Genomic DNA, 24,523 nt, shown 5'->3' on the forward strand with positions numbered 1-24,523 from the left:
AAGTTAAATTTCCCACCAATGAGAAACCAAGGGAGATACCATTTTTGATAGTTATTGCATGTCTAATGCAAGAATAATCACCAGATTATGAGAGTCCAGCAAAAATGACTCATTTTCGCCCAACGTGGGGCTCGAACCCACGACCCTGAGATTAAGCGTCTCATGCTCTACTGACTGAGCTAGCCAGGCTCCCACTTCAAGATGGTATGCAGACTAATCATTTTTTATGAAGGAAATCCATTCCTGGACAATTTTTGGGAGTTATTGCATGTCTAATGCAATATTAATCTCCATTTTATGAGAGTCAATGCAATAGTCAGGCAAAAATTACTCGTTTTCGCCCAACGTGGGGCTCGAACCCACGACCATGAGATTAAGAGTCTCATGCTCTACCGACTGAGCTAGCCGGGTTCCCTCCTTAAGACAGTATGCAGACCAATCCCTTTTTGTGAATAAAATCAAATCCTGGATATTCCTCTACTCTTGTATTGCAAGGAAAGCCAGATTTATACATCCTTCAGAGAACAGAGTGTCAAAAAAATAAGAGAAAATGAAAATGGAAGTTGTGAGAACTTCATTTTGAGATTGCATAAGAATTCAAATTCCTCTCACATGCTAAAAAATACCTGAACCCTTTTGATTAAACCACTTTAGTTGTTATAATGAGACCATATTTGAAAGCCATCTGTGATTTTTCTGTTCTTACTCTGCAATGACCTTGGCAATGACAAGTTAAAAATAAAATGTATGCAAATTTTATAATGGAGAATGCAGGCATCGATCCCGCTACCTCTCGCATGCTAAGCGAGCGCTCTACCATTTGAGCGAATTCCCCTGTGTGTTTAATCTGCATAACATGAAAAAAGTAACCTCACTGCCTTCCACACTTTATTTGAAGTCCAATTGCCCAAAACAGTGTTCAGTTCACTCCTAACTTATGCCTTACCTCCACTTATGGGATGTTTTACAGTTCAGGTTGGCCTGTTTACTACTCGAATATGAGTGATATTGTGGTGTGTTCATCTAGACTCATACCCTACCTAATCTTGAAGTTAAATTTCCCACCAATGAGAAACCAAGGGAGATACCATTTTTGATAGTTATTGCATGTCTAATGCAAGAATAATCACCAGATTATGAGAGTCCAGCAAAAATTACTCATTTTCGCCCAACGTGGGGCTCGAACCCACGACCCTGAGATTAAGAGTCTCATGCTCTACCGACTGAGCTAGCCGGGCTCCCACTTCAAGATGGTATGCAGACTAATAATTTTTTATGAAGGAAATCCATTCCTGGACAATTTTTGGGAGTTATTGCATGTCTAATGCAAGATTAATCTCCATATTATGAGAGTCAATGCAATAGTCAGGCAAAAATTACTCGTTTTCGCCCAATGTGGGGCTCGAACCCACAACCCTGAGATTAAGAGTCTCATGCTCTACCGACTGAGCTAGCCGGGTTCCCTCCTTAAGACAGTATGCAGACCAATCCCTTTTTGTGAAGAAAATCAAATCCTGGATATTCCTCTACTCTTGTTTTGTAAGGAAAGCCAGATTTATACATCCTTCAGAGGACAGAGTGTCAAAAAAATAAGAGAAAATGAAAATGGAAGTTGTGAGAACTTCATTTTGAGATTGCATAAGAATTCAAATTCCTCTCACATGCTAAAGAATACCTGAACCCTTTTGATTAAACCACTTTAGTTGTTATAATGAGACCATATTTGAAAGCCATCTGTGATTTTTCTGTTCTTACTCTGCAATGACCTTGGCAATGACAAGTGAAAAATAAAATGTATGCAAATTTTATAATGGAGAATGCAGGCATCGATCCCGCTACCTCTCGCATGCTAAGCGAGCGCTCTACCATTTGAGCTAATTCCCCTGTGTGTTTAATCTGCATAACATGAAAAAAGTAACCTCACTGCCTTCCACACTTTATTTGAAGTCCAATTGCCCATAACAGTGTTCAGTTCACTCCTAACTTATGCCTTACCTCCACTTATGGGATGTTTTACAGTTCAGGTTGGCCTGTTTACTACTCGAATATGAGTGATATTGTGGTGTGTTCATCTAGACTCATACCCTACCTAATCTTGAAGTTAAATTTCCCACCAATGAGAAACCAAGGGAGATACCATTTTTGATAGTTATTGCATGTCTAATGCAAGAATAATCACCAGATTATGAGAGTCCAGCAAAAATGACTCATTTTCGCCCAACGTGGGGCTCGAACCCACGACCCTGAGATTAAGCGTCTCATGCTCTACTGACTGAGCTAGCCAGGCTCCCACTTCAAGATGGTATGCAGACTAATCATTTTTTATGAAGGAAATCCATTCCTGGACAATTTTTGGGAGTTATTGCATGTCTAATGCAATATTAATCTCCATTTTATGAGAGTCAATGCAATAGTCAGGCAAAAATTACTCGTTTTCGCCCAACGTGGGGCTCGAACCCACGACCATGAGATTAAGAGTCTCATGCTCTACCGACTGAGCTAGCCGGGTTCCCTCCTTAAGACAGTATGCAGACCAATCCCTTTTTGTGAATAAAATCAAATCCTGGATATTCCTCTACTCTTGTTTTGCAAGGAAAGCCAGATTTATACATCCTTCAGAGAACAGAGTGTCAAAAAAATAAGAGAAAATGAAAATGGAAGTTGTGAGAACTTCATTTTGAGATTGCATAAGAATTCAAATTCCTCTCACATGCTAAAAAATACCTGAACCCTTTTGATTAAACCACTTTAGTTGTTATAATGAGACCATATTTGAAAGCCATCTGTGATTTTTCTGTTCTTACTCTGCAATGACCTTGGCAATGACAAGTTAAAAATAAAATGTATGCAAATTTTATAATGGAGAATGCAGGCATCGATCCCGCTACCTCTCGCATGCTAAGCGAGCGCTCTACCATTTGAGCGAATTCCCCTGTGTGTTTAATCTGCATAACATGAAAAAAGTAACCTCACTGCCTTCCACACTTTATTTGAAGTCCAATTGCCCAAAACAGTGTTCAGTTCACTCCTAACTTATGCCTTACCTCCACTTATGGGATGTTTTACAGTTCAGGTTGGCCTGTTTACTACTCGAATATGAGTGATATTGTGGTGTGTTCATCTAGACTCATACCCTACCTAATCTTGAAGTTAAATTTCCCACCAATGAGAAACCAAGGGAGATACCATTTGTGATAGTTATTGCATGTCTAATGCAAGAATAATCACCAGATTATGAGAGTCCAGCAAAAATGACTCATTTTCGCCCAACGAGGGGCTCGAACCCACGACCCTGAGATTAAGCGTCTCATGCTCTACTGACTGAGCTAGCCAGGCTCCCACTTCAAGATGGTATGCAGACTAATCATTTTTTATGAAGGAAATCCATTCCTGGACAATTTTTGGGAGTTATTGCATGTCTAATGCAATATTAATCTCCATTTTATGAGAGTCAATGCAATATTCAGGCAAAAATTACTCATTTTTGCCCAACGTGGGTCTCGAACCCACGACCATGAGATTAAGAGTCTCATGCTCTACCGACTGAGCTAGCCGGGTTCCCTCCTTAAGACAGTATGCAGACCAATCCCTTTTTATGAAGAAAATCAAATCCTGGATATTCCTCTACTCTTGTTTTGCAAGGAAAGCCAGATTTATACATCCTTCAGAGGACAGAGTGTCAAAAAAATAAGAGAAAATGAAAATGGAAGTTGTGAGAACTTCATTTTGAGATTGCATAAGAATTCAAATTCCTCTCACATGCTAAAGAATACCTGAACCCTTTGATTAAACCACTTTAGTTGTTATAATGAGACCATATTTGAAAGCCATCTGTGATTTTTCTGTTCTTACTCTGCAATGACCTTGGCAATGACAAGTTAAAAATAAAATGTATGCAAATTTTATAATGGAGAATGCGGGCATCGATCCCGCTACCTCTCGCATGCTAAGCGAGCGCTCTACCATTTGAGCTAATTCCCCTGTGTTTTTAATCTGCATAACATGAAAAAAGTAACCTCACTGCCTTCCACACTTTATTTGAAGTTCAATTGCCCATAACAGTGTTCAGTTCACTCCTAACTTATGCCTTACCTTCACTTATGGGATGTTTTACAGTTCAGGTTGGCCTGTTTACTACTCGAATATGAGTGATATTGTGGTGTGTTCATCTAGACTCATACCCTACCTAATCTTGAAGTTAAATTTCCCACCAATGAGAAACCAAGGGAGATACCATTTTTGATAGTTATTGCATGTCTAATGCAAGAATAATCACCAGATTATGAGAGTCCAGCAAAAATTACTCATTTTCGCCCAACGTGGGGCTCGAACCCACGACCCTGAGATTAAGAGTCTCATGCTCTACCGACTGAGCTAGCCGGGCTCCCACTTCAAGATGGTATGCAGACTAATAATTTTTTATGAAGGAAATCCATTCCTGGACAATTTTTGGGAGTTATTGCATGTCTAATGCAAGATTAATCTCCATATTATGAGAGTCAATGCAATAGTCAGGCAAAAATTACTCGTTTTCGCCCAACGTGGGGCTCGAACCCACAACCCTGAGATTAAGAGTCTCATGCTCTACCGACTGAGCTAGCCGGGTTCCCTCCTTAAGACAGTATGCAGACCAATCCCTTTTTGTGAAGAAAATCAAATCCTGGATATTCCTCTACTCTTGTTTTGTAAGGAAAGCCAGATTTATACATCCTTCAGAGGACAGAGTGTCAAAAAAATAAGAGAAAATGAAAATGGAAGTTGTGAGAACTTCATTTTGAGATTGCATAAGAATTCAAATTCCTCTCACATGCTAAAGAATACCTGAACCCTTTTGATTAAACCACTTTAGTTGTTATAATGAGACCATATTTGAAAGCCATCTGTGATTTTTCTGTTCTTACTCTGCAATGACCTTGGCAATGACAAGTGAAAAATAAAATGTATGCAAATTTTATAATGGAGAATGCAGGCATCGATCCCGCTACCTCTCGCATGCTAAGCGAGCACTCTACCATTTGAGCTAATTCCCCTGTGTGTTTAATCTGCATAACATGAAAAAAGTAACCTCACTGCCTTCCACACTTTATTTGAAGTCCAATTGCCCATAACAGTGTTCAGTTCACTCCTAACTTATGCCTTACCTCCACTTATGGGATGTTTTACAGTTCAGGTTGGCCTGTTTACTACTCGAATATGAGTGATATTGTGGTGTGTTCATCTAGACTCATACCCTACCTAATCTTGAAGTTAAATTTCCCACCAATGAGAAACCAAGGGAGATACCATTTTTGATAGTTATTGCATGTCTAATGCAAGAATAATCACCAGATTATGAGAGTCCAGCAAAAATTACTCATTTTCGCCCAACGTGGGGCTCGAACCCACGACCCTGTGATTAAGAGTCTCATGCTCTACCGACTGAGCTAGCCAGGCTCCCACTTCAAGATGGTATGCAGACTAATCATTTTTTATGAAGGAAATCCATTCCTGGACAATTTTTGGGAGTTATTGCATGTCTAATGCAATATTAATCTCCATATTATGAGAGTCAATGCAATATTCAGGCAAAAATTACCCATTTTCGCCCAACGTGGGGCTCGAACCCACGACCATGAGATTAAGAGTAGGCATGGGCGGAAAATCCGTTCCGCTCGCGGATTTTGCGGATTTTCGGGAAATCCGCAATCCGCGAGATTTGCGAATCTCCCGCAAAATCCGCAAATCCGCGAGCAGCGGATTTTGCTCGCACTGCTCGCACTGTTCGCGTGAGTTCGCGTGAGTTCGCGCCCCGCGAATAAGTGCAAAATTGCAGAAATACGATCTTAGCAAAACTGAAAGTAACTACTTACCAGGTTCAAAAGTTCAGGCTCATCATTAGGAGCCATTTCCTGTAGTGCTTCCTGAGGGGCCCCTCCAGAGTTCAGTTGCCAGTTGAAACTATTATGTGACCCTGCTCTGAACCTCAGAATAGTTACACATATGCCACAAAGGTCCTGAATTACAGCTAAGGGAGACAAGCAGGAGCCAGGGTGGAAGTTAAAATCCATTAATCAGCCCCTAATTCATTATTGTCAGTTGGGGCAGGGCAGGTGTTGTAACTAATTTTGCAACAATGAAAGCACTTAGCAAGTGCAAAAGATCACCAATCAGGGCGCACTAAGGAAGCAGGTGCCAGCTAAAAAAATATTCTGTGACACATTAATCAGCCCCAAATTAATTCAGGTCACTTGAGGCAGGGAAGGTGTGCTTTGCTTTGCCGAAAATAATGTACACTGGACAACCAGAGGGTGTGGTGATGAAACAGAGGGTGGCATGGGTGGGCCAGAGGGTGGCATGAGTAGTCAGAGAGTGGCAGTGGTGACAGAGAGTGGCAGTGATGAAGAAGAGTGTCCCAAACAAGCTGGACACGTAGAAACAACAAGTTCGCGAAACTTGCGACCCGACAGGTAAGTTCGCAATTTGCGAAAGTGTACAAAACCCTCGCGAACTGGCAGAAACACGGGCGAACACAAAAAAAAAAAATCCACAAATTCGCGGGAATTCGCGGATTTTGCGGATTGCGAATCCGCAAATCCGCAAAATTCGCGAACGCGAGATCCGCAAAATTCGCTCATGCTTAATTAAGAGTCTCATGCTCTACCGACTGAGCTAGCCGGGTTCCCTCCTTAAGACAGTATGCAGACCAATCCCTTTTTGTGAAGAAAATCAAATCCTGGATATTCCTCTACTCTTGTTTTGCAAGGAAAGCCAGATTTATACATCCTTCAGAGGACAGAGTGTCAAAAAAAATAAGAGAAAATGAAAATGGAAGTTGTGAGAACTTCATTTTGAGATTGCATAAGAATTCAAATTCCTCTCACATGCTAAAGAATACCTGAACCCTTTTGATTAAACCACTTTAGTTGTTATAATGAGACCATATTTGAAAGCCATCTGTGATTTTTCTGTTCTTACTCTGCAATGACCTTGGCAATGACAAGTTAAAAATAAAATGTATGCAAATTTTATAATGGAGAATGCAGGCATCGATCCCGCTACCTCTCGCATGCTAAGCACGCACTCTACCATTTGAGCTAATTCCCCTGTGTGTTTAATCTGCATAACATGAAAAAAGTAACCTCACTGCCTTCCACACTTTATTTGAAGTCCAATTGCCCATGACAGTGTTCAGTTCACTCCTAACTTATGCCTTACCTCCACTTATGGAATGTTTTACAGTTCAGGTTGGCCTGTTTACTACTCGAATATGAGTGATATTGTGGTGTGTTCATCGAGACTCATACCCTACCTAATCTTGAAGTTAAATTTCCCACCAATGAGAAACCAAGGGAGATACCATTTTTGATAGTTATTGCATGTCTAATGCAAGAATAATCACCAGATTATGAGAGTCCAGAAAAAAAATTACTCATTTTCGCCCAACGTGGGGCTCGAACCCACGACCCTGTGATTAAGAGTCTCATGCTCTACCGACTGAGCTAGCCAGGCTCCCACTTCAAGATGGTATGCAGACTAATCATTTTTTATGAAGGAAATCCATTCCTGGACAATTTTTGGGAGTTATTGCATGTCTAATGCAATATTAATCTCCATATTATGAGAGTCAATGCAATATTCAGGCAAAAATTACTCATTTTCGCCCAACGTGGGGCTCGAACCCACGACCATGAGATTAAGAGTCTCATGCTCTACCGACTGAGCTAGCCGGGTTCCCTCCTTAAGACAGTATGCAGACCAATCCCTTTTTGTGAATAAAATCAAATCCTGGATATTCCTCTACTCTTGTTTTGCAAGGAAAGCCAGATTTATACATCCTTCAGAGAACAGAGTGTCAAAAAAATAAGAGAAAATGAAAATGGAAGTTGTGAGAACTTCATTTTGAGATTGCATAAGAATTCAAATTCCTCTCACATGCTAAAAAATACCTGAACCCTTTTGATTAAACCACTTTAGTTGTTATAATGAGACCATATTTGAAAGCCATCTGTGATTTTTCTGTTCTTACTCTCTAATGACCTTGGCAATGACAAGTTAAAAATAAAATGTATGCAAATTTTATAATGGAGAATGCGGGCATCGATCCCGCTACCTCTCGCATGCTAAGCAAGCGCTCTACCATTTGAGCGAATTCCCCTGTGTGTTTAATCTGCATAACATGAAAAAAGTAACCTCACTGCCTTCCACACTTTATTTGAAGTCCAATTGCCCATAACAGTGTTCAGTTCACTCCTAACTTATGCCTTACCTCCACTTATGGGATGTTTTACAGTTCAGGTTGGCCTGTTTACTACTCGAATATGAGTGATATTGTGGTGTGTTCATCTAGACTCATACCCTACCTAATCTTGAAGTTAAATTTCCCACCAATGAGAAACCAAGGGAGATACCATTTTTGATAGTTATTGCATGTCTAATGCAAGAATAATCACCAGATTATGAGAGTCCAGCAAAAATTACTCATTTTCGCCCAACGTGGGGCTCGAACCCACGACCCTGAGATTAAGAGTCTCATGCTCTACCGACTGAGCTAGCCGGGCTCCCACTTCAAGATGGTATGCAGACTAATCATTTTTTATGAAGGAAATCCATTCCTGGACAATTTTTTGGAGTTATTGCATGTCTAATGCAATATTAATCTCCATATTATGAGAGTCAATGCAATATTCAGGCAAAAATTACTCATTTTCGCCCAACGTGGGGCTCGAACCCACGACCATGAGATTAAGAGTCTCATGCTCTACCGACTGAGCTAGCCGGGTTCCCTCCTTAAGACAGTATGCAGACCAATCCCTTTTTGTGAAGAAAATCAAATCCTGGATATTCCTCTACTCTTGTTTTGCAAGGAAAGCCAGATTTATACATCTTTCAGAGGACAGAGTGTCAAAAAAAATAAGAGAAAATGAAAATGGAAGTTGTGAGAACTTCATTTTGAGATTGCATAAGAATTCAAATTCCTCTCACATGCTAAAGAATACCTGAACCCTTTTGATTAAACCACTTTAGTTGTTATAATGAGACCATATTTGAAAGCCATCTGTGATTTTTCTGTTCTTACTCTGCAATGACCTTGGCAATGACAAGTTAAAAATAAAATGTATGCAAATTTTATAATGGAGAATGCGGGCATCGATCCCGCTACCTCTCGCATGCTAAGCGAGCGCTCTACCATTTGAGCGAATTCCCCTGTGTGTTTAATCTGCATAACATGAAAAAAGTAACCTCACTGCCTTCCACACTTTATTTGAAGTCCAATTGCCCATAACAGTGTTCAGTTCACTCCTAACTTATGCCTTACCTCCACTTATGGGATGTTTTACAGTTCAGTTTGGCCTGTTTACTACTCGAATATGAGTGATATTGTGGTGTGTTCATCTAGACTCATACCCTACCTAATCTTGAAGTTAAATTTCCCACCAATGAGAAACCAAGGGAGATACCATTTTTGATAGTTATTGCATGTCTAATGCAAGAATAATCACCAGATTATGAGAGTCCAGCAAAAATTACTCATTTTCGCCCAACGTGGGGCTCGAACCCACGACCCTGAGATTAAGAGTCTCATGCTCTACCGACTGAGCTAGCCGGGCTCCCACTTCAAGATGGTATGCAGACTAATCATTTTTTATGAAGGAAATCCATTCCTGGACAATTTTTTGGAGTTATTGCATGTCTAATGCAATATTAATCTCCATATTATGAGAGTCAATGCAATATTCAGGCAAAAATTACTCATTTTCGCCCAACGTGGGGCTCGAACCCACGACCATGAGATTAAGAGTCTCATGCTCTACCGACTGAGCTAGCCGGGTTCCCTCCTTAAGACAGTATGCAGACCAATCCCTTTTTGTGAAGAAAATCAAATCCTGGATATTCCTCTACTCTTGTTTTGCAAGGAAAGCCAGATTTATACATCTTTCAGAGGACAGAGTGTCAAAAAAAATAAGAGAAAATGAAAATGGAAGTTGTGAGAACTTCATTTTGAGATTGCATAAGAATTCAAATTCCTCTCACATGCTAAAGAATACCTGAACCCTTTTGATTAAACCACTTTAGTTGTTATAATGAGACCATATTTGAAAGCCATCTGTGATTTTTCTGTTCTTACTCTGCAATGACCTTGGCAATGACAAGTTAAAAATAAAATGTATGCAAATTTTATAATGGAGAATGCGGGCATCGATCCCGCTACCTCTCGCATGCTAAGCGAGCGCTCTACCATTTGAGCGAATTCCCCTGTGTGTTTAATCTGCATAACATGAAAAAAGTAACCTCACTGCCTTCCACACTTTATTTGAAGTCCAATTGCCCATAACAGTGTTCAGTTCACTCCTAACTTATGCCTTACCTCCACTTATGGGATGTTTTACAGTTCAGGTTGGCCTGTTTACTACACGAATATGAGTGATATTGTGGTGTGTTCATCTAGACTCATACCCTACCTAATCTTGAAGTTAAATTTCCCACCAATGAGAAACCAAGGGAGATACCATTTTTGATAGTTATTGCATGTCTAATGCAAGAATAATCACCAGATTATGAGAGTCCAGCAAAAATGACTCATTTTCGCCCAACGTGGGGCTCGAACCCACGACCCTGAGATTAAGCGTCTCATGCTCTACTGACTGAGCTAGCCGGGCTCCCACTTCAAGATGGTATGCAGACTAATCATTTTTTATGAAGGAAATCCATTCCTGGACAATTTTTGGGAGTTATTGCATGTCTAATGCAATATTAATCTCCATATTATGAGAGTCAATGCAATATTCAGGCAAAAATTACTCATTTTTGCCCAACGTGGGTCTCGAACCCACGACCATGAGATTAAGAGTCTCATGCTCTACCGACTGAGCTAGCCGGGTTCCCTCCTTAAGACAGTATGCAGACCAATCCCTTTTTATGAAGAAAATCAAATCCTGGATATTCCTCTACTCTTGTTTTGCAAGGAAAGCCAGATTTATACATCCTTCAGAGGACAGAGTGTCAAAAAAATAAGAGAAAATGAAAATGGAAGTTGTGAGAACTTCATTTTGAGATTGCATAAGAATTCAAATTCCTCTCACATGCTAAAGAATACCTGAACCCTTTTGATTAAACCACTTTAGTTGTTATAATGAGACCATATTTGAAAGCCATCTGTGATTTTTCTGTTCTTACTCTGCAATGACCTTGGCAATGACAAGTTAAAAATAAAATGTATGCAAATTTTATAATGGAGAATGCGGGCATCGATCCCGCTACCTCTCGCATGCTAAGCGAGCGCTCTACCATTTGAGCTAATTCCCCTGTGTTTTTAATCTGCATAACATGAAAAAAGTAACCTCACTGCCTTCCACACTTTATTTGAAGTTCAATTGCCCATAACAGTGTTCAGTTCACTCCTAACTTATGCCTTACCTCCACTTATGGGATGTTTTACAGTTCAGGTTGGCCTGTTTACTACTCGAATATGAGTGATATTGTGGTGTGTTCATCTAGACTCATACCCTACCTAATCTTGAAGTTAAATTTCCCACCAATGAGAAACCAAGGGAGATACCATTTTTGATAGTTATTGCATGTCTAATGCAAGAATAATCACCAGATTATGAGAGTCCAGCAAAAATTACTCATTTTCGCCCAACGTGGGGCTCGAACCCACGACCCTGAGATTAAGAGTCTCATGCTCTACCGACTGAGCTAGCCGGGCTCCCACTTCAAGATGGTATGCAGACTAATCATTTTTTATGAAGGAAATCCATTCCTGGACAATTTTTGGGAGTTATTGCATGTCTAATGCAAGATTAATCTCCATATTATGAGAGTCAATGCAATAGTCAGGCAAAAATTACTCGTTTTCGCCCAACGTGGGGCTCGAACCCACAACCCTGAGATTAAGAGTCTCATGCTCTACCGACTGAGCTAGCCGGGTTCCCTCCTTAAGACAGTATGCAGACCAATCCCTTTTTGTGAATAAAATCAAATCCTGGATATTCCTCTACTCTTGTTTTGCAAGGAAAGCCAGATTTATACATCCTTCAGAGAACAGAGTGTCAAAAAAATAAGAGAAAATGAAAATGGAAGTTGTGAGAACTTCATTTTGAGATTGCATAAGAATTCAAATTCCTCTCACATGCTAAAAAATACCTGAACCCTTTTGATTAAACCACTTTAGTTGTTATAATGAGACCATATTTGAAAGCCATCTGTGATTTTTCTGTTCTTACTCTGCAATGACCTTGGCAATGACAAGTTAAAAATAAAATGTATGCAAATTTTATAATGGAGAATACAGGCATCGATCCCGCTACCTCTCGCATGCTAAGCGAGCGCTCTACCATTTGAGCGAATTCCCCTGTGTGTTTAATCTGCATAACATGAAAAAAGTAACCTCACTGCCTTCCACACTTTATTTGAAGTCCAATTGCCCATAACAGTGTTCAGTTCACTCCTAACTTATGCCTTACCACCACTTATGGGATGTTTTACAGTTCAGGTTGGCCTGTTTACTACTCGAATATGAGTGATATTGTGGTGTGTTCATCTAGACTCATACCCTACCTAATCTTGAAGTTAAATTTCCCACCAATGAGAAACCAAGGGAGATACCATTTTTGATAGTTATTGCATGTCTAATGCAAGAATAATCACCAGATTATGAGAGTCCAGCAAAAATTACTCATTTTCGCCCAACGTGGGGCTCGAACCCACGACCCTGTGATTAAGAGTCTCATGCTCTACCGACTGAGCTAGCCAGGCTCCCACTTCAAGATGGTATGCAGACTAATCATTTTTTATGAAGGAAATCCATTCCTGGACAATTTTTGGGAGTTATTGCATGTCTAATGCAATATTAATCTCCATATTATGAGAGTCAATGCAATATTCAGGCAAAAATTACCCATTTTCGCCCAACGTGGGGCTCGAACCCACGACCATGAGATTAAGAGTAGGCATGGGCGGAAAATCCGTTCCGCTCGCGGATTTTGCGGATTTTCGGGAAATCCGCAATCCGCGAGATTTGCGAATCTCCCGCAAAATCCGCAAATCCGCGAGCAGCGGATTTTGCTCGCACTGCTCGCACTGTTCGCGTGAGTTCGCGTGAGTTCGCGCCCCGCGAATAAGTGCAAAATTGCAGAAATACGATCTTAGCAAAACTGAAAGTAACTACTTACCAGGTTCAAAAGTTCAGGCTCATCATTAGTAGCCATTTCCTGTAGTGCTTCCTGAGGGGCCCCTCCAGAGTTCAGTTGCCAGTTGAAACTATTATGTGACCCTGCTCTGAACCTCAGAATAGTTACACATATGCCACAAAGGTCCTGAATTACAGCTAAGGGAGACAAGCAGGAGCCAGGCTGGAAGTTAAAATCCATTAATCAGCCCCTAATTCATTATTGTCAGTTGGGGCAGGGCAGGTGTTGTAACTAATTTTGCAACAATGAAAGCACTTAGCAAGTGCAAAAGATCACCAATCAGGGCGCACTAAGGAAGCAGGTGCCAGCTAAAAAAATATTCTGTGACACATTAATCAGCCCCAAATTAATTCAGGTCACTTGAGGCAGGGAAGGTGTGCTTTGCTTTGCCGAAAATAATGTACACTGGACAACCAGAGGGTGTGGTGATGAAACAGAGGGTGGCATGGGTGGGCCAGAGGGTGGCATGAGTAGTCAGAGAGTGGCAGTGGTGACAGAGAGTGGCAGTGATGAAGAAGAGTGTCCCAAACAGGCTGGACACGTAGAAACAACAAGTTCGCGAAACTTGCGACCCGACAGGTAAGTTCGCAATTTGCGAAAGTGTACAAAACCCTCGCGAACTGGCAGAAACACGGGCGAACACAAAAAAAAAAAATCCACAAATTCGCGGGAATTCGCGGATTTTGCGGATTGCGAATCCGCAAATCCGCAAAATTCGCGAACGCGAGATCCGCAAAATTCGCTCATGCTTAATTAAGAGTCTCATGCTCTACCGACTGAGCTAGCCGGGTTCCCTCCTTAAGACAGTATGCAGACCAATCCCTTTTTGTGAAGAAAATCAAATCCTGGATATTCCTCTACTCTTGTTTTGCAAGGAAAGCCAGATTTATACATCCTTCAGAGGACAGAGTGTCAAAAAAAATAAGAGAAAATGAAAATGGAAGTTGTGAGAACTTCATTTTGAGATTGCATAAGAATTCAAATTCCTCTCACATGCTAAAGAATACCTGAACCCTTTTGATTAAACCACTTTAGTTGTTATAATGAGACCATATTTGAAAGCCATCTGTGATTTTTCTGTTCTTACTCTGCAATGACCTTGGCAATGACAAGTTAAAAATAAAATGTATGCAAATTTTATAATGGAGAATGCAGGCATCGATCCCGCTACCTCTCGCATGCTAAGCACGCACTCTACCATTTGAGCTAATTCCCCTGTGTGTTTAATCTGCATAACATGAAAAAAGTAACCTCACTGCCTTCCACACTTTATTTGAAGTCCAATTGCCCATGACAGTGTTCAGTTCACTCCTAACTTATGCCTTACCTCCACTTATGGAATGTTTTACAGTTCAGGTTGGCCTGTTTACTACTCGAATATGAGTGATATTGTGGTGTGTTCATCTAGACTCATACCCTACCTAATCTTGAAGTTAAATTTCCCACCAATGAGAAACCAAGGGAGATACCATTTTTGATAGTTATTGCATGTCTAATGCAAGAATAATCACCAGATTATGAGAGTCCAGAAAAAAAATTACTCATTTTCGCCCAACGTGGGGCTCGAACCCACGACCCTGTGATTAAGAGTCTCATGCTCTACCGACTGAGCTAGCCAGGCTCCCACTTCAAGATGGTATGCAGACTAATCATTTTTTATGAAGGAAATCCATTCCTGGACAATTTTTGGGAGTTATTGCATGTCTAATGCAATATTAATCTCCATATTATGAGAGTCAATGCAATATTCAGGCAAAAATTACTCATTTTCGCCCAACGTGGGGCTCGAACCCACGACCATGAGATTAAGAGTCTCATGCTCTACCGACTGAGCTAGCCGGGTTCCCTCCTTAAGACAGTATGCAGACCAATCCCTTTTTGTGAATAAAATCAAATCCTGGATATTCCTCTACTCTTGTTTTGCAAGGAAAGCCAGATTTATACATCCTTCAGAGAACAGAGTGTCAAAAAAATAAGAGAAAATGAAAATGGAAGTTGTGAGAACTTCATTTTGAGATTGCATAAGAATTCAAATTCCTCTCACATGCTAAAAAATACCTGAACCCTTTTGATTAAACCACTTTAGTTGTTATAATGAGACCATATTTGAAAGCCATCTGTGATTTTTCTGTTCTTACTCTGCAATGACCTTGGCAATGACAAGTTAAAAATAAAATGTATGCAAATTTTATAATGGAGAATGCGGGCATCGATCCCGCTACCTCTCGCATGCTAAGCGAGCGCTCTACCATTTGAGCGAATTCCCCTGTGTGTTTAATCTGCATAACATGAAAAAAGTAACCTCACTGCCTTCCACACTTTATTTGAAGTCCAATTGCCCATAACAGTGTTCAGTTCACTCCTAACTTATGCCTTACCTCCACTTATGGGATGTTTTACAGTTCAGGTTGGCCTGTTTACTACTCGAATATGAGTGATATTGTGGTGTGTTCATCTAGACTCATACCCTACCTAATCTTGAAGTTAAATTTCCCACCAATGAGAAACCAAGGGAGATACCATTTTTGATAGTTATTGCATGTCTAATGCAAGAATAATCACCAGATTATGAGAGTCCAGCAAAAATTACTCATTTTCGCCCAACGTGGGGCTCGAACCCACGACCCTGAGATTAAGCGTCTCATGCTCTACCGACTGAGCTAGCCGGGCTCCCACTTCAAGATGGTATGCAGACTAATCATTTTTTATGAAGGAAATCCATTCCTGGACAATTTTTGGGAGTTATTGCATGTCTAATGCAAGATTAATCTCCATATTATGAGAGTCAATGCAATAGTCAGGCAAAAATTACTCGTTTTCGCCCAACGTGGGGCTCGAACCCACAACCCTGAGATTAAGAGTCTCATGCTCTACCGACTGAGCTAGCCGGGTTCCCTCCTTAAGACAGTATGCAGACCAATCCCTTTTTGTGAAGAAAATCAAATCCTGGATATTCCTCTACTCTTGTTTTGTAAGGAAAGCCAGATTTATACATCTTTCAGAGGACAGAGTGTCAAAAAAATAAGAGAAAATGAAAATGGAAGTTGTGAGAACTTCATTTTGAGATTGCATAAGAATTCAAATTCCTCTCACATGCTAAAGAATACCTGAACCCTTTTGATTAAACCACTTTAGTTGTTATAATGAGACCATATTTGAAAGCCATCTGTGATTTTTCTGTTCTTACTCTGCAATGACCTTGGCAATGACAAGTTAAAAATAAAATGTATGCAAATTTTATAATGGAGAATGCAGGCATCGATCCCGCTACCTCTCGCATGCTAAGCGAGCACTCTACCATTTGAGCTAATTCCCCTGTGTGTTTAATCTGCATAACATGAAAAAAGTAACCTCACTGCCTTCCACACTTTATTTGAAGTCCAATTGCCCATAACAGTGTTCAGTTCACTCCTAACTTATGCCTTACCTCCACTTATGGGATGTTTTACAGTTCAGGTTGGCCTGTTTACTACTCGAATATGAGTGATATTGTGGTGTGTTCATCTAGACTCATACCCTACCTAATCTTGAAGTTAAATTTCCCACCAATGAGAAACCAAGGGAGATACCATTTTTGATAGTTATTGCATGTCTAATGCAAGAATAATCACCAGATTATGAGAGTCCAGCAAAAATTACTCATTTTCGCCCAACGTGGGGCTCGAACCCACGACCCTGTGATTAAGAGTCTCATGCTCTACCGACTGAGCTAGCCAGGCTCCCACTTCAAGATGGTATGCAGACTAATCATTTTTTATGAAGGAAATCCATCCCTGGACAATTTTTGGGAGTTATTGCATGTCTAATGCAATATTAATCTCCATATTATGAGAGTCAATGCAATATTCAGGCAAAAATTACCCATTTTCGCCCAACGTGGGGCTCGAACCCACGACCATGAGATTAAGAGTAGGCATGGGCGGAAAATCCGTTCTGCTCGCGGATTTTGCGGATTTTCGGGAAATCCGCAATCCGCGAGATTTGCGAATCTCCCGCAAAATCCGCAAATCCGCGAGCAGCGGATTTTGCTCGCACTGCTCGCACTGTTCGCGTGAGTTCGCGTGAGTTCGCGCCCCGCGAATAAGTGCAAAATTGCAGAAATACGATCTTAGCAAAACTGAAAGTAACTACTTACCAGGTTCAAAAGTTCAGGCTCATCATTAGTAGCCATTTCCTGTAGTGCTTCCTGAGGGGCCCCTCCAGAGTTCAGTTGCCAGTTGAAACTATTATGTGACCCTGCTCTGAACCTCAGAATAGTTACACATATGCCACAAAGGTCCTGAATTACAGCTAAGGGAGACAAGCAGGAGCCAGGCTGGAAGTTAAAATCCATTATTCAGCCCCTAATTCATTATTGTCAGTTGGGGCAGGGCAGGTGTTGTAACTAATTTTGCAACAATGAAAGCACTTAGCAAGTGCAAAAGATCACTAATCAGGGCGCACTAAGGAAGCAGGTGCCAGCTAAAAAAATATTCTGTGACACATTAATCAGCCCCAAATTAATTCAGGTCACTTGAGGCAGGGAAGGTGTGCTTTGCTTTGCCGAAAATAATGTACACTGGACAACCAGAGGGTGTGGTGATGAAACAGAGGGTGGCATGGGTGGGCCAGAGGGTGGCATGAGTAGTCAGAGAGTGGCAGTGGTGACAGAGAGTGGCAGTGATGAAGAAGAGTGTCCCAAACAGGCTGGACACGTAGAAACAACAAGTTCGCGAAACTTGCGACCCGACAGGTAAGTTCGCAATTTGCGAAAGTGTACAAAACCCTCGCGAACTGGCAGAAACACGGGCGAACACAAAAAAAAAAAATCTGCAAATTCGCGGGAATTCGCGGATTTTGCGGATTGCGAATCCGCAAATCCGCAAAATTCGCGAACGCGAGATCCGCAAAATTCGCTCATGCTTAATTAAGAGTCTCATGCTCTACCGACTGAGCTAGCCGGGTTCCCTCCTTAAGACAGTATGCAGACCAATCCCTTTTTGTGAAGAAAATCAAATCCTGGATATTCCTCTACTCTTGTTTTGCAAGGAAAGCCAGATTTATACATCCTTCAGAGGACAGAGTGTCAAAAAAAATAGGAGAAAATGAAAATGGAAGTTGTGAGAACTTCATTTTGAGATTGCATAAGAATTCAAATTCCTCTCACATGCTAAAGAATACCTGAACCCTTTTGATTAAACCACTTTAGTTGTTATAATGAGACCATATTTGAAAGCCATCTGTGATTTTTCTGTTCTTACTCTGCAATGACCTTGGCAATGACAAGTTAAAAATAAAATGTATGCAAATTTTATAATGGAGAATGCAGGCATCGATCCCGCTACCTCTCGCATGCTAAGCGAGCACTCTACCATTTGAGCTAATTCCCCTGTGTGTTTAATCTGCATAACATGAAAAAAGTAACCTCACTGCCTTCCACACTTTATTTGAAGTCCAATTGCCCATAACAGTGTTCAGTTCACTCCTAACTTATGCCTTACCTCCACTTATGGGATGTTTTACAGTTCAGGTTGGCCTGTTTACTACTCGAATATGAGTGATATTGTGGTGTGTTCATCTAGACTCATACCCTACCTAATCTTGAAGTTAAATTTCCCACCAATGAGAAACCAAGGGAGATACCATTTTTGATAGTTATTGCATGTCTAATGCAAGAATAATCACCAGATTATGAGAGTCCAGCAAAAATTACTCATTTTCGCCCAACGTGGGGCTCGAACCCACGACCCTGTGATTAAGAGTCTCATGCTCTACCGACTGAGCTAGCCAGGCTCCCACTTCAAGATGGTATGCAGACTAATCATTTTTTATGAAGGAAATCCATCCCTGGACAATTTTTGGGAGTTATTGCATGTCTAATGCAATATTAATCTCCATATTATGAGAGTCAATGCAATATTCAGGCAAAAATTACCCATTTTCGCCCAACGTGTGGCTCGAACCCACGACCATGAGATTAAGAGTAGGCATGGGCGGAAAATCCGTTCCGCTCGCGGATTTTGCGGATTTTCGGGAAATCCGCAATCCGCGAGATTTGCGAATCTCCCGCAAAATCCGCAAATCCGCGAGCAGCGGATTTTGCTCGCACTGCTCGCACTGTTCGCGTGAGTTCGCGTGAGTTCGCGCCCCGCGAATAAGTGCAAAATTGCAGAAATACGATCTTAGCAAAACTGAAAGTAACTACTTACCAGGTTCAAAAGTTCAGGCTCATCATTAGTAGCCATTTCCTGTAGTGCTTCCTGAGGGGCCCCTCCAGAGTTCAGTTGCCAGTTGAAACTATTATGTGACCCTGCTCTGAACCTCAGAATAGTTACACATATGCCACAAAGGTCCTGAATTACAGCTAAGGGAGACAAGCAGGAGCCAGGCTGGAAGTTAAAATCCATTAATCAGCCCCTAATTCATTATTGTCAGTTGGGGCAGGGCAGGTGTTGTAACTAATTTTGCAACAATGAAAGCACTTAGCAAGTGCAAAAGATCACTAATCAGGGCGCACTAAGGAAGCAGGTGCCAGCTAAAAAAATATTCTGTGACACATTAATCAGCCCCAAATTAATTCAGGTCACTTGAGGCAGGGAAGGTGTGCTTTGCTTTGCCGAAAATAATGTACACTGGACAACCAGAGGGTGTGGTGATGAAACAGAGGGTGGCATGGGTGGGCCAGAGGGTGGCATGAGTAGTCAGAGAGTGGCAGTGGTGACAGAGAGTGGCAGTGATGAAGAAGAGTGTCCCAAACAGGCTGGACACGTAGAAACAACAAGTTCGCGAAACTTGCGACCCGACAGGTAAGTTCGTAATTTGCGAAAGTGTACAAAACCCTCGCGAACTGGCAGAAACACGGGCGAACACAAAAAAAAAAAATCCGCAAATTCGCGGGAATTCGCGGATTTTGCGGATTGCGAATCCGCAAATCCGCAAAATTCGCGAACGCGAGATCCGCTAAATTCGCTCATGCTTAATTAAGAGTCTCATGCTCTACCGACTGAGCTAGCCGGGTTCCCTCCTTAAGACAGTATGCAGACCAATCCCTTTTTGTGAAGAAAATCAAATCCTGGATATTCCTCTACTCTTGTTTTGCAAGGAAAGCCAGATTTATACATCCTTCAGAGGACAGAGTGTCAAAAAAAATAGGAGAAAATGAAAATGGAAGTTGTGAGAACTTCATTTTGAGATTGCATAAGAATTCAAATTCCTCTCACATGCTAAAGAATACCTGAACCCTTTTGATTAAACCACTTTAGTTGTTATAATGAGACCATATTTGAAAGCCATCTGTGATTTTTCTGTTCTTACTCTGCAATGACCTTGGCAATGACAAGTTAAAAATAAAATGTATGCAAATTTTATAATGGAGAATGCAGGCATCGATCCCGCTACCTCTCGCATGCTAAGCGAGCACTCTACCATTTGAGCTAATTCCCCTGTGTGTTTAATCTGCATAACATGAAAAAAGTAACCTCACTGCCTTCCACACTTTATTTGAAGTCCAAATGCCCATAACAGTGTTCAGTTCACTCCTAACTTATGCCTTACCTCCACTTATGGGATGTTTTATAGTTCAGGTTGGCCTGTTTACTACTCGAATATGAGTGATATTGTGGTGTGTTCATCTAGACTCATACCCTACCTAATCTTGAAGTTAAATTTCCCACCAATGAGAAACCAAGGGAGATACCATTTTTGATAGTTATTGCATGTCTAATGCAAGAATAATCACCAGATTATGAGAGTCCAGCAAAAATTACTCATTTTCGCCCAACGTGGGGCTTGAACTCACGACCCTGTGATTAAGAGTCTCATGCTCTACCGACTGAGCTAGCCAGGCTCCCACTTCAAGATGGTATGCAGACTAATCATTTTTTATGAAGGAAATCCATTCCTGGACAATTTTTGGGAGTTATTGCATGTCTAATGCAATATTAATCTCCATATTATGAGAGTCAATGCAATATTCAGGCAAAAATTACTCATTTTCGCCCAACGTGGGGCTCGAACCCACGACCATGAGATTAAGAGTCTCATGCTCTACCGACTGAGCTAGCCGGGTTCCCTCCTTAAGACAGTATGCAGACCAATCCCTTTTTGTGAAGAAAATCAAATCCTGGATATTCCTCTACTCTTGTTTTGCAAGGAAAGCCAGATTTATACATCTTTCAGAGGACAGAGTGTCAAAAAAAATAAGAGAAAATGAAAATGGAAGTTGTGAGAACTTCATTTTGAGATTGCATAAGAATTCAAATTCCTCTCACATGCTAAAGAATACCTGAACCCTTTTGATTAAACCACTTTAGTTGTTATAATGAGACCATATTTGAAAGCCATCTGTGATTTTTCTGTTCTTACTCTGCAATGACCTTGGCAATGACAAGTTAAAAATAAAATGTATGCAAATTTTATATTGGAGAATGCGGGCATCGATCCCGCTACCTCTCGCATGCTAAGCGAGCGCTCAACCATTTGAGCGAATTCCCCTGTGTGTTTAATCTGCATAACATGAAAAAAGTAACCTCACTGCCTTCCACACTTTATTTGAAGTCCAATTGCCCATAACAGTGTTCAGTTCACTCCTAACTTATGCCTTACCTCCACTTATGGGATGTTTTACAGTTCAGGTTGGCCTGTTTACTACTCGAATATGAGTGATATTGTGGTGTGTTCATCTAGACTCATACCCTACCTAATCTTGAAGTTAAATTTCCCACCAATGAGAAACCAAGGGAGATACCATTTTTGATAGTTATTGCATGTCTAATGCAAGAATAATCACCAGATTATGAGAGTCCAGCAAAAATGACTCATTTTCGCCCAACGTGGGGCTCGAACCCACGACCCTGAGATTAAGCGTCTCATGCTCTACCGACTGAGCTAGCCAGGCTCCCACTTCAAGATGGTATGCAGACTAATCATTTTTTATGAAGGAAATCCATTCCTGGACAATTTTTGGGAGTTATTGCATGTCTAATGCAATATTAATCTCCATATTATGAGAGTCAATGCAATATTCAGGCAAAAATTACTCATTTTTGCCCAACGTGGGTCTCGAACCCACGACCATGAGATTAAGAGTCTCATGCTCTACCGACTGAGCTAGCCGGGTTCCCTCCTTAAGACAGTATGCAGACCAATCCCTTTTTATGAAGAAAATCAAATCCTGGATATTCCTCTACTCTTGTTTTGCAAGGAAAGCCAGATTTATACATCCTTCAGAGGACAGAGTGTCAAAAAAATAAGAGAAAATGAAAATGGAAGTTGTGAGAACTTCATTTTGAGATTGCATAAGAATTCAAATTCCTCTCACATGCTAAAGAATACCTGAACCCTTTTGATTAAACCACTTTAGTTGTTATAATGAGACCATATTTGAAAGCCATCTGTGATTTTTCTGTTCTTACTCTGCAATGACCTTGGCAATGACAAGTTAAAAATAAAATGTATGCAAATTTTATAATGGAGAATGCGGGCATCGATCCCGCTACCTCTCGCATGCTAAGCGAGCGCTCTACCATTTGAGCTAATTCCCCTGTGTTTTTAATCTGCATAACATGAAAAAAGTAACCTTACTGCCTTCCACACTTTTTTTGAAGTTCAATGGCCCATAACAGTGTTCAGTTCACTCCTAACTTATGCCTTACCTCCACTTATGGGATGTTTTACAGTTCAGGTTGGCCTGTTTACTACTCGAATATGAGTGATATTGTGGTGTGTTCATCTAGACTCATACCCTACCTAATCTTGAAGTTAAATTTCCCACCAATGAGAAACCAAGGGAGATACCATTTTTGATAGTTATTGCATGTCTAATGCAAGAATAATCACTAGATTATGAGAGTCCAGCAAAAATTACTCATTTTCGCCCAACGTGGGGCTCGAACCCACGACCCTGAGATTAAGAGTCTCATGCTCTACCGACTGAGCTAGCCGGGCTCCCACTTCAAGATGGTATGCAGACTAATCATTTTTTATGAAGGAAATCCATTCCTGGACAATTTTTGGGAGTTATTGCATGTCTAATGCAAGATTAATCTCCATATTATGAGAGTCAATGCAATATTCAGGCAAAAATTACTCGTTTTCGCCCAACCTGGGACTCGAACCCACAACCCTGAGATTAAGAGTCTCATGCTCTACAGACTGAGCTAGCCAGGTTCCCTCCTTAAGACAGTATGCAGAGCAATCCCTTTTTGTGAAGAAAATCAAATCCTGGATATTCCTCTACTCTTGTTTTGTAAGGAAAGCCAGATTTATACATCCTTCAGAGGACAGAGTGTCAAAAAAAATAAGAGAAAATGAAAATGGAAGTTGTGAGAACTTCATTTTGAGATTGCATAAGAATTCAAATTCCTCTCACATGCTAAAGAATAGCTGAACCCTTTTGATTAAACCACTTTAGTTGTTATAATGAGACCATATTTGAAAGCCATCTGTGATTTTTCTGTTCTTACTCTGCAATGACCTTGGCAATGACAAGTTAAAAATAAAATGTATGCAAATTTTATAATGGAGAATGCGGGCATCGATCCCGCTACCTCTCGCATGCTAAGCGAGCGCTCTACCATTTGAGCTAATTCCCCTGTGTGTTTAATCTGCATAACATGAAAAAAGTAACCTCACTGCCTTCCACACTTTATTTGAAGTCCAATTGCCCATAACAGTGTTCAGTTCACTCCTAACTTATGCCTTACCTCCACTTATGGGATGTTTTACAGTTCAGGTTGGCCTGTTTACTACTCGAATATGAGTGATATTGTGGTGTGTTCATCTAGACTCATACCCTACCTAATCTTGAAGTTAAATTTCCCACCAATGAGAAACCAAGGGAGATACCATTTTTGATAGTTATTGCATGTCTAATGCAAGAATAATCACCAGATTATGAGAGTCCAGCAAAAATGACTCATTTTTGCCCAACGTGGGGCTCGAACCCACAATCCTGAGATTAAGAGTCTCATGCTCTACCGACTGAGCTAGCCGGGCTCCCACTTCAAGATGGTATGCAGACTAATCATTTTTTATGAAGGAAATCCATTCCTGGACAATTTTGGGGAGTTATTGCATGTCTAATGCAATATTAATCTCCATATTATGAGAGTCAATGCAATATTCAGGAAAAAATTACTCATTTTCGCCCAACGTGGGGCTCGAACCCATGACCATGAGATTAAGAGTCTCATGCTCTACCGACTGAGCTAGCCGGGTTCCCTCCTTAAGACAGTATGCAGACCAATCCCTTTTTGTGAAGAAAATCAAATCCTGGATATTCCTCTACTCTTGTTTTGCAAGGAAAGCCAGATTTATACATCCTTCAGAGGACAGAGTGTCAAAAAAATAAGAGAAAATGAAAATGGAAGTTGTGA

General features: G+C 40.8%; 10 non-coding genes across 10 annotated transcripts; all 10 read right to left on the reverse strand.

The window, feature by feature from the left end:
• Positions 1-1,165: 1,165 nt before the first annotated feature.
• Positions 1,166-1,238, reverse strand: TRNAK-CUU (transfer RNA lysine (anticodon CUU)). Its single transcript has one exon. It is a non-coding gene; the product is annotated as a tRNA-Lys (tRNA).
• Positions 1,239-3,908: 2,670 nt separating this feature from the next.
• On the reverse strand, positions 3,909-3,981 carry TRNAA-AGC (transfer RNA alanine (anticodon AGC)). The gene has a single exon. It is a non-coding gene; the product is annotated as a tRNA-Ala (tRNA).
• Positions 3,982-4,311: 330 nt separating this feature from the next.
• On the reverse strand, positions 4,312-4,384 carry TRNAK-CUU (transfer RNA lysine (anticodon CUU)). Its single transcript has one exon. It is a non-coding gene; the product is annotated as a tRNA-Lys (tRNA).
• A 4,080-nt stretch (positions 4,385-8,464) lies between these two features.
• Positions 8,465-8,537, reverse strand: TRNAK-CUU (transfer RNA lysine (anticodon CUU)). Its single transcript has one exon. It is a non-coding gene; the product is annotated as a tRNA-Lys (tRNA).
• Positions 8,538-9,514: 977 nt separating this feature from the next.
• Positions 9,515-9,587, reverse strand: TRNAK-CUU (transfer RNA lysine (anticodon CUU)). Its single transcript has one exon. It is a non-coding gene; the product is annotated as a tRNA-Lys (tRNA).
• A 1,623-nt stretch (positions 9,588-11,210) lies between these two features.
• TRNAA-AGC (transfer RNA alanine (anticodon AGC)) lies at positions 11,211-11,283 on the reverse strand. The gene has a single exon. It is a non-coding gene; the product is annotated as a tRNA-Ala (tRNA).
• A 330-nt stretch (positions 11,284-11,613) lies between these two features.
• TRNAK-CUU (transfer RNA lysine (anticodon CUU)) lies at positions 11,614-11,686 on the reverse strand. Its single transcript has one exon. It is a non-coding gene; the product is annotated as a tRNA-Lys (tRNA).
• Positions 11,687-22,617: 10,931 nt separating this feature from the next.
• Positions 22,618-22,690, reverse strand: TRNAA-AGC (transfer RNA alanine (anticodon AGC)). Its single transcript has one exon. It is a non-coding gene; the product is annotated as a tRNA-Ala (tRNA).
• Positions 22,691-23,020: 330 nt separating this feature from the next.
• TRNAK-CUU (transfer RNA lysine (anticodon CUU)) lies at positions 23,021-23,093 on the reverse strand. Its single transcript has one exon. It is a non-coding gene; the product is annotated as a tRNA-Lys (tRNA).
• Positions 23,094-23,667: 574 nt separating this feature from the next.
• TRNAA-AGC (transfer RNA alanine (anticodon AGC)) lies at positions 23,668-23,740 on the reverse strand. Its single transcript has one exon. It is a non-coding gene; the product is annotated as a tRNA-Ala (tRNA).
• Between the last annotated feature and the right edge of the window lie 783 nt (positions 23,741-24,523).

This window comes from Lissotriton vulgaris, chromosome 1_1 (assembly GCF_964263255.1).
Source record: "Lissotriton vulgaris chromosome 1_1, aLisVul1.2, whole genome shotgun sequence".
In the NCBI taxonomy this organism is placed as follows: Eukaryota; Metazoa; Chordata; class Amphibia; order Caudata; family Salamandridae; genus Lissotriton; species Lissotriton vulgaris.